Source organism: Triticum dicoccoides, chromosome 4B (assembly GCF_002162155.2).
Source record: "Triticum dicoccoides isolate Atlit2015 ecotype Zavitan chromosome 4B, WEW_v2.0, whole genome shotgun sequence".
Taxonomy (NCBI): Eukaryota; Viridiplantae; Streptophyta; class Magnoliopsida; order Poales; family Poaceae; genus Triticum; species Triticum dicoccoides.
The window spans coordinates 163,125,134-163,135,623 of record NC_041387.1 but is presented as its reverse complement, the minus strand read 5'-3'; positions in this window follow the sequence as shown (position 1 = coordinate 163,135,623).

The window sequence follows — 10,490 nt, the reverse complement described above, 5'->3', positions numbered from 1 at the left end:
GGGGGGGGGGGCTGCTATTTATAGAAGGAGGGGGTTAGGGTTGGGGTTTTGGACCCTCGGATCGCGATCGTGCGGCCTCTGGATAGAGGGGAAGCTAGGAGGGGTTAGTGGGCTGTGAAGAGAGTGCTTGGGCTGAGGGGAGAGAAGAGAAGTGCGGCCCGACGACTGTTTCGGATACCGAAACATCCGACGAATATACCGACTATATCGCGGTTATTTATTTAACGGTGGGCAGTCAAACGAACTCCGAATGCGATGAAACTTGGCAGGCGGTCTGTCTACACTATAATAAGACCGCACGAAAAGTTGCATCCCATTCCAAGAACACTTTTATGCCACTTATAAAATAATATTTCGGAGGTGCCGCGGGCGCGTGCGAGTGTGGTCGGGCTCAGAACAGACAACGGAGAGAACCGGCGGAACAAGAACGGATGCAAGTTTTGAAAAACATGCAGATGAAATACAGATGAAGTGCAGATGATGACATGAGACGAGATGCATAACAAGAACAAAATGCAAAACAACAGACAAAAACCCAACCACGGAGGAAATAATAAATCACATAGCCGGAAATGGCAAGAGTCGGAGTTTCGAATATGGAAAGTTGTATCCGGGGCGTTACAGTTAAGTACCTGGCGTCTCTTAGCTTTAGCACGTCCTCTTCCGTGACGGAGGAGGGCATCCACCGGCCTCGTAGGTCGGGGCCGGACATTGTCGAAGATCGAAGGTATCCGAATATGGAGCGCTGGGTGTTGGAACTCGGGGCGAGGGGCGGATTCGATAGAGGATTGAAGGAAAAGAACGGGCCTTGGTCTCATTATAAAGAGGGAGAATACCAAGATCCATTCCCGTGACCGTTTGGAACCCGCCTTCGGTGGAGGGGGCGTGGCAACGGGCGCGGTTGGGTTACCCACGTCCGTATTAATGGGAATCCCGGAATAAGGGGAACATGATCTCTGCTTCGACAAGACGTGCCAAGGAAACTACCTCGCTAAACGCGCTGAGGTGATACAATAAAAACAATTTGAGTAAAGGCTTAGTAGTGGTATGACATCGCACCACAAAATACGTCAGCAGATTGAACTTGTGTAATATTATTCTCTCTATGGTGGTACGTGGAATTTATTTTGCAGAACCAGACACTATCCTAGTGTTCACAATCTTCTATAAATTATTCGGAGGAAGAACCCGCCTTGGAATGCCGAAGACAACATGTGCGCCGGACTCGTCATCATTGAAGCCTGGTTCAGGGGCTACTGAGGGAGTTCCGGACTAGGGGGTGTTCGGATAGCCAAACTATCATCATCGGCCGGACTCCAAGACTATGAAGATACAAGATTTTGGGTTTATACAAAGTTTATGAGAAACTTGTATTTCCAAAGAAGTGAGTTGGAGCACTATAGAATTTCTGATGAGTATATGTTGTTGACATATTATTGATCAGAAATGATGTAGAGTTTCTGGAAAGCATATAGGGTTATTTGAAAAGTGTTTTTCAATGGAAAACCTAGATTAAGCTGCTTGAACATTAAGCATCAAGATCTATAAGGATAGATCAAGATCGCTTGATAGTACTTTCAAACAAACACATACCGTAACAAGATTTTGAAGGAGTTCAAAATAGATCGGCAAAGAAGGAGTTCTTGGCTGTGTTATAAGGTGTGAGTATTGAGTAAGACTCAAGACATGACCGCGGCAGAAGAGAGAGAATGGACGAAGGTCGTCCCCTATGCTTCAGACATAGGCTCTACAGTACGCTATGTTGTGTACCGCACCTGAAGTGTGCCTTGCCATGAGTCAGTCAAGGGGTACAAGAGTGATCCAAGAATGGATCACATGACAGCGGTCAAACTTATCCTTAGTAACTAGTGGACTAAGGAATTTTCTCGATTATGGAGGTGGTAAAAGAGTTCGTCGTAAAGGGTTACACCGATGCAAACTTTGACACTAATCTGGGTGACTCTGGGTAGTAGACGGGATTCGTATAGTAGAGCAGTTATTTGGAATAGTTCCAAATAGAGCGTGGTAGCTGCATCTAGGAGATGACATAGAGATTTGTAAAGCACACACGGATCTGAAAGGTTCAGACCCGTTGACTAATAAACCTCTCTCACAAGCGAGATATGATCAAAGCCAATGGGTGTTGGATTCATTGCAATCACATAGTGATGTGAACTCGATTATTGACTCTAGTGCAAGTGGGAGACTGTTGGAAATATGCCCTAGAGGGAAATATGCCCTAGAGGCAATAATAAAATGGTTATTACTATATTTCCTTCTTCATGATAATTGTGTGTTGTTCATGCTATAATTGTATTAACTGGAAACCGTAATACATGTGTTAATACATAGACCACAACATGTCCCTAGTGAGCCTCTAGTTGACTAGCTCCTTGATCAATAGATGGTTATGGTTTCCTGACCATGGACATAGGATGTCATTGATAACGGGATCACATCATTAGGAGAATGATGTGATGGACAAGACCCAATCCTAAGCATAGCACAAGACCATGTAGTTCGTTTGCTAAAAGCTTTTCTAATGTCAAGTATCATTTCCTTAGACCATGAGATTGTGCAACTCCCGGATACCATAGGAATGCTTTGGGTGTGCCAAATCTCACAACGTAACTGGGTGGCTATAAAGGTACACTACAGGCATCTCCAAAAGTATCTGTTGGGTTGGCACGAATCGAGACTGGGATTTGTCACTCCTTGTGACAGAGAGGTATCTCTGGGCCCACTCGGTAGGACATCATCATAATGTGCACAATGTGATCAAGGAGTTGATCACGGGATGATGTGTTATGGAACAAGTAAAGAGACTTGCCATAACGAGATTGAACAAGGTATCGGTATACCGACGATCAAATCTCGGGCAATTACTATACCGGTAGACAAAGGGAATTGTATACGGGATTAATTGAATCCTTGACATCGTGGTTCATCCGATGAGATCATCGTGGAACATTTGGGAGCCAACATGGGTATCCAGATCCCGCTGTTGGTTATTGGCCGGAGAGTTGTCTTGGTCATGTTTGCATGGTTCCCGAACCCGTACGGTCTACACACTTAAGGTTCGATGACGCTAGGGTTATAGGGAATAGATATACGTGGTTACTGAATGTTGTTCGGAGTCCCGGATGAGATCCCGGACGTCACGAGGAGTTCCGGAATGGTCCGGAGGTAAATATTGATATATAGGAAGTGAGGATTTGGCCACCGGAAGTGTTCTGGGCATCACCGGTAATGTACTGGGACCACCAAAAGGGTCCGGGGGTCCACCGGGAGGGGCCACCAGCCCCAGAGGCTTGCGTGGGCCAATAGTGGGAAGGGACCAGCCCCTAGGTGGGCTGGGGCGCCCCCCACCAAGGCCCAAGGCGCCTCAAGAGAAGAAGGGGGCAAACCCTAGGGCAGATGGGCCCTAAGGCCCACCCCAGGTGCGCCTCCCCCTCTCCCCCTTTGGCCGCCACCCTAGATGGGATCTTGGGCTGCCGCACCCCTTGGGGTGGGAACCCTAGAGGGGGCGCAGCCCCCTCCCCTCCCCCTATATATAGTTGAGGTCTGGGGGCTGCCCAATACATGAGTTATTCTCTCCAAGGCGCAGCCCTACCCCTCTCCCTCCTCGTCTCTTGTGGTGCTTGCCGAAGCCCTGCTGGAGTGCCACGCTCCTCCACCACCACCACGCCGTTGTGCTGCTGCTGGATGGAGTCTTCCCCAACCTCTCCCTCTCCCCTTGCTGGATCAAGGCACGGGAGACGTCATCGGGTTGCATGTTTGTTGAACACGGAGGTGCCGTTGTTCGGCGCTTAGATCGAAATCAACCGCGATCTGAATCGCTACGAGTACGACTCCTTCATCCGCGTTCTTGTAACGCTTCTGCATCGCGATCTTCAAGGGTATGAAGATGCACTCCCCTCTCTCTTGTTGCTAGTATCTCCATAGATTGATCTTGGTGATGCGTAGAAAATTTTGAATTTCTGCTACATTCCCCAACAGTATCTTCCCCTTAAGCTCAAAGGACCAGCCCGACACTGGTTAAACAACCTGCCAACAAATTCCATTGGCAGTTGGGAAAACCTGGAAGATGCATTCCTTGATAACTTCCAGGGCACATATGTGCGACCACCAGACGCCGATGACCTGAGCCACATTACTCAACAGCCCGGAGAGTCAGCCCGGAAATTTTGGACTTGGTTCCTTACTAAAAAGAACCAAATAGTTGACTGTCCGGACGCCGAAGCCCTGCCGGCTTTCAAGCATAATATCCGTGACGAGTGGCTCGCTCGACACCTCTGCCAAGAAAAGCCCAAGTCTATGGCAGCTCTCACAACCCTAATGACCCACTTTTGTGCGGGTGAGGATAGCTGGTTGGCCCGCAACGGCACTATGCCACATTCCGGCACTTCAGACTGTCGTGATGCTAACGGCAAGCCACGGCATAACAGGCATAAGAGACGGAGCAACGGCGATAGCACTAAAGACACGGCGGTCAATGCCGGATTCAGCGGATCTAAGTCCGGTCAGCGGAAAAAGCCGTTCAAAAGAAGTAATCAAGGACCGTCCAGCCTGGGCCGCATACTGGAGCGCTCGTGCCAAATCTATGGCACCCCGGACAAGCCAGCCAACCACACTAATAGAGACTGTTGGGTGTTCAAACAGGCCGGTAAGATAAACACCGAAAACAAGGACAAGGGGCTGCACAGCGACGATGACGCAGAGCCCCGGCGTCCGAACACAAGGGGACAAAAGAAATTCCCCCCCAGGTGAAAACGGTCAACATGATCTATGCCACCCATATCCCCAAGCGGGAACGGAAGCGAGCACTACGGGACATCTATGCGATGGAGCCAGTCGCCCCCAAATTCAACCCATGGTCAGCGTGTCCGATCACCTTTGATCATAGAGATCATCCTACCAGCATCCGCCATGGCGGCTCAGCCGCATTGGTCTTAGATCCAATCATTGACGGATTCCACCTCACGTGAGTCCTTATGGACGGCGACAGCAGCCTGAACCTGCTTTACCAGGACACAGTGCGCAAGATGGGCATTGACCCTTCAAGGATCAAGCCCACCAAAACTACCTTTAAAGGTGTAATTCCTGGGGTAGAGGCCCGCTGTACGGGCTCTATAACACTGGAAGTGGTCTTCAGATCCCCGGATAACTTCCAGAGCGAAGAGTTAATCTTCGACATCGTCCCTTTCCGCAGTGGCTACCATGCACTACTCGGACGAACCGCATTTGCTAGATTCAATGCGGTACCACATTATGCATACCTCAAGCTCAAGATGCCAGGACCGCGCGGGGTCATCACTGTCAACGGAAATATGGACCGCTCACTTCGAACAGAAGAGCATATGGCAGCCCTCGCGGCAGAAGTACAATGCGGCCTACTATGACAAACAAATCCGGCGACAACCTCGAGCATAGTCAAGCGAGTCCGGAGTACCCCGCAATAGGATCATCAGGAATGCCAAGAGCATGATTAGCAGTCCGGCCTCCACTCAAGCCCCTTCAAGCAGCATTCATGCCACGCGTACACAATTACGCACTCAAGATACCATGGGCATAGGCGGAGGCATATCAACAACTCAGACGATAGTACGGGTAACCACCAAATACCTTCATACCCTTTCCCTCTTACATTTCAGGACACCATGTTAGTGCAGCATCCTCAGAAGAGCCGAATTGCCAGACTCATATGGAAGAGACATCCAAGGAGGCAACAGACGTTGTGCGCAGAAGGAAATACCCAGGTGGAATCTATTTACGATCATTATACCTACTTCATCTATCTGCACACAGCCTGCCCCTGGATAGGACATGTCAAATAGTCCTATTTTTATCTCTGCTTAATGCACCCATTGTAAACATACGCTTAAACGTATTTTTCGTCAATGGGAGATTATATATAGTGTCAGCTTATTATCCTTATTTGAGTATTTTTCTCTTATAAATGTTTATTTGGTATTGCATCCGTACACCTTAGTACGGCCAGTTTTCCAGGGGCTTCTGATGGCGCCCCGAAGTATGGCAAATAAAGTCCGAACACTTCAAACTGTGCGGCACCCCGAACTTATAGCATTATATGCATCAGCTCCGAATCATGTCTTGGGTCTACAGTTGGGATAGCCCGGCTCCCTTGTTTTGGTGCCTTACGTTTCGTTATATCGGCTAAGGTAGCGCAGGGAGAACTACTGCGATTGTGTCCTGGTTCTTTCGGACGAACACCTTAGTAGAGAAAGCCGAAAACTGACTGGCATGATGTGGTGAGAGCTGGTCGCTGTTCGAGAGGTCTTAAATTCCTTAAAGATTTTCCGCTTTAGGCGATATATCGGCTTCATCCGATCTAGGCGTGTATAGCGCCCCGATTCGGTCTTCCGGATTTCAGGGGCTTCGCCGAAATTTAAAATTGTAGACTTCTATGGCTAAGTGAAAGTTATCAAGCCGCATAGTAAGTATGGCAAATAAAGTCCGAACACCCCAGTACTGAGGCGCCGGACACCTCCTTAAAGGACCAAACATTTGGATAAAGAGTGTCTGGGTTTTCCACGAACACCCCAGTACTAGTTACGCGGGGGAGGAAGCCGACGACTGGCCTACTTTCAAAATTTTATAAACAGCCGCACAGAAGGTAATATTTTAAATAACAAAAGCGCTACATAGCACAAGTAACTTCATCCTTAAAATACGAATATGACATAAGCGAATTCATTCAAAAATGGTGTCCTTGGTACATTCATCAGCGATGAGACAAGCACCCTTCATAACACCATCATAGTACAACTCGGGATGGCGATGCGCCTTGCCCTCCGGTTGCCCGCCCTTGACCAGCTTCTCCGCATCCAGCTTGCCCCAATGCACCTTGATGCGGGTAAGGGCCCGGCGGGCACCTTCGATGCACACGGATCGCTTGATCACTTCAAGCCGCGGGCAGGCATCCACCATCCGCTTGATCAGGCCGAAGTAGCTACTGGGCATGAGCTCACCAGGCCACATCCGTACTATGAAACCTTTCATAGCCAGTTCGGCCGCCCTGTGGAGTTCGACCAACTGCTTCAGTTGGTCACTCAGAGGCATCGGGTGTTCGGCCCCAGCATACTGGGACCAGAACAGCTTCTCTGTTGAGTTCCCCTCCTGGGCACGGTAGAACTCCGCAGCGTCTGATACGTTGTGTGGCAGATCTGCGAACGCCCCTGGAGAGCTTCGAACTTGAGTAAGTAAAAGAAATGCCTCCTCCACATGTTTGCTTTGCATAAAGAACTTCTTACCCGCTGCTATCTTCTTGGCCTCCTGGATCTCCTGCTGTGCTTTCTCGGCTTCGTCCTTGGCGTCCTTCAAATACACAAGGGCCTTCGCAAGCTCGGCCTCTTTCGCCTTCAGATCATGCTCCACGGACTCGCATTTCTTGCCGAGGTTCTGGAGCTCTTGCTGTACCTCACCTACCCTAGCACTTTGCTTTTCGTGCTCCTTACACTCCGAGGCCGCCTTTTCTTCGGCCTCGGATAGCGCCTTCTTCAGGGATGCCACTTCGGTGGTGGACCCTGTTACACAGTCATGACACTTAGGCGTTAGACTCGTCAATTCTTAGTATCCTGACATGCATAAGAGAGGGAATCACTTACCTTTGTTCCGTTTGAGTTGCCTCTTTGTGAGGTCTAGCTCTCCCTGCGCCTGCTCCAGGTCCCGTTTCAGTTCGGCAACCTCGATAGTACGGGCAGCAGCAGCAAGCAGCACATCCTCCTTATTCACAACATTACTTATCATTAAACTCCTGCGGATTTTCATTGACCCTCTGTTTGGCTTTTCCTTCCGAACACCAAACATAGTATCAGGGGCTACTACCTATCGGGTGGTAATTTTGCACATATTCATTACTTACCTCAAAGCCTGTCAGGAGGCTGGTGCAAGCTTCGGTTAGTCCGCTTTTGGCGGACAAAACCTTTTGAATCACCGTACTCATGAGAGTACGGTGCTCTTCATCTATGGAAGCGCCGCGAAGCGCTTCCAGCAGACAGTCCGGCGCCTCAGTCGCGACGGAAGTCCTTGATACAGACGGCTCGCCCTCCCTAACAAGGGGTCGCCCGCCTGAGTTCGGAACCATGGAAGGTTCCGGAATTGTGTGCGGCTGAGAGCCCGGCTGGCCGTGGCTCTTGTCGACACGATCCGCAGGGATCTTGAACCCCGCGTGTCCGACGTCTGGTACCCTGCCTCGGGCGTCTCCAGAGTCACCTCCCCCCGCTCTGGGAGCCTTTGGGACAACACCTCCATGTCATCCGCGGGTTGAGGAGTAGTGGCCGTCGGAAGCGAATTCATCTCCGAATTGCTCAGGGACTCGGAGGAGGATACCTCGGGGTGATCCCTGGCCGGACTACACATATGTTCGACATTATAAATACAAAAATTGTGAAGTTAAGTCATGATAGAATGCAGACACTTACGACCGCGCTAGGGGCTTCCCCCTAGGCAGCCACCCCTCCCCGCTGAGAGCGGCCATGGCGGAGTTGTCCGGAAGGGGCCCCTTCCCCTTCTTGGACGCCACGGCCTCCCCTCCTGGGGCGGCTTTTCTCTTCTTCTCCCCCCGGTGGGGGAGGTAGGATCTCGTCCTGATTCCCCCCGCCTCCGCGGGAGGAATCCAACTCGTCATCATTGGACGACAGGGGAATGAAGGCCCTGCACCGAGGACCTCTTCCGCCCCCCGGTCCGCTTCCTCGGGCCCCTCATCCTCTCCGGATGGGACATATTCTTCTCCTTCCTCCTCCCCTTCGTGGGAGGAGTCCGCCTCGTCGTCTTCGGACGAGGCTTCGGGCACAACCTTACGCCGGAGACCCTTTCGGATCCCCGGAGCCTTCTTCTCGGCCTTCTTCTCCGGCACCTTGTATGGTGCCGGGACCAGCATCTCCGTCAGGAGAGCATCCGCTGGGCCTTCTGGCAGCGGAGCCGGATAGTAGACCTGCTCCGCTGTCTCCACATAGTCCTGAAGCAAATATACACAACTACTTAAGGCACTCCCATGAATATATCGGGGAGAACTGGGTCCGGAGTCAGTCCAAGAACTCACCGGCCTAGGAGCCCGCGCGACGTGAAGCCCACGGTCCTCGGATGTTGGAGGAGGTGCTTCGGAGGCCTTGAATAGCACCTTCCATGCACCTTTGTGCGTCATGTCGTAGAGCTTCTGGAGCGTACGATGTTCGGTTGGGACAAACTCCCACAGATTGACCGCCCACCTCTGGCAGGGCAGGATCCAGCAAACGAGCATGACCTGGATCACGTTGACAAGCTTGATGTTCTTGTCCTTCATGCTTTTGATGCATGTCTGGAGTCCGGCCAGCTCTGTGGAATCGCCCCAAGACAGGCCCTTCTTCTCCCAGGAGGTGAGCCGCATGGGAGCTCCGGATCGGAACTCGGGGGCCGCTGCCTAGTTGGCACCACACGGCTCGGTGATGTAGAACCACCCTGACTGCCATCCTTTTACGGTCTCCGCAAAGGAGCCGTCGAGCCATGTGACGTTGGGCATTCTTCCCACCATGGCCCCTCCGCACTCCGCTTGTTGACCGCTTACAACCTTCGGCTTCACGCAGAAGGTTTGCAGCCATAGGCCAAAGTGAGGCCGGATGCGGAGGAAGGCCTCACATACGACGATGAACGCCGAGATGTTGAGGACGAAGCTCGGGTCTAGATCATGGAAATCTAGCCCGTAGTAGAACATGAGCCCGCGGACGACGGGGTGGAGTGGAAATCCCAGTCCACGGACGAAGTGGGCGATGAATACGACCCTTTCGTGGGGTCCTGGGGTCGGAATGACCTGCCCGGCGTCTAGTAGACGGTGCGCTGTATCCGCGGTCAAGTATCCGGCCGCCCGAAGATTTGCGATGTGCTTCTCCTTGACGGTGGAAGCCACCCACTTGCCTCCTGCTCCGTACATGTTTAGCTGTGCGGAGAAGAGTTGAGCTTGGGCATTGGAGCTCGAGGGGGGGAAGAGTGGGCAAAGGAGGAAGAAGGCGTGGGTGAAAATGGGGAAACCCTGTCCCTTTATAGAGGAGCCGAGAGCGGTGCGTCTCCCCACTTGCCCGTTGGAAATCGCTTGTTTCCCAACCGCCACGATTAATGGCGTGGTGAGATTACCCATACCCGTATTGATGAGAATCCCGTGATAAGGGGACACGATCTCTGCTTTGACAAGACGTGTCAAAGAAACCGCCTCGCAATATGCACTGTAGCTGGTTGTGGGGAAACGGATTGAATGATGATCCGACCGTAATAACATGTCACATCATCAGAAAAAGCTGTCAGCGGATTGCATTTGTAAAATATCATTCTCTCTACGGTGGCATATGAAGATTATCTCGCATATCCGGACACGGTCTAAGCGTTCGATGATCACTTTGGAGTATTTGGAGGAGGAACCCGCCTTCCAATGCCGAAGACAATACTGCATGCTGGACTCATCGTTATTGAAGCCTGGTTCAGGGGCTACTGAGAGAGTC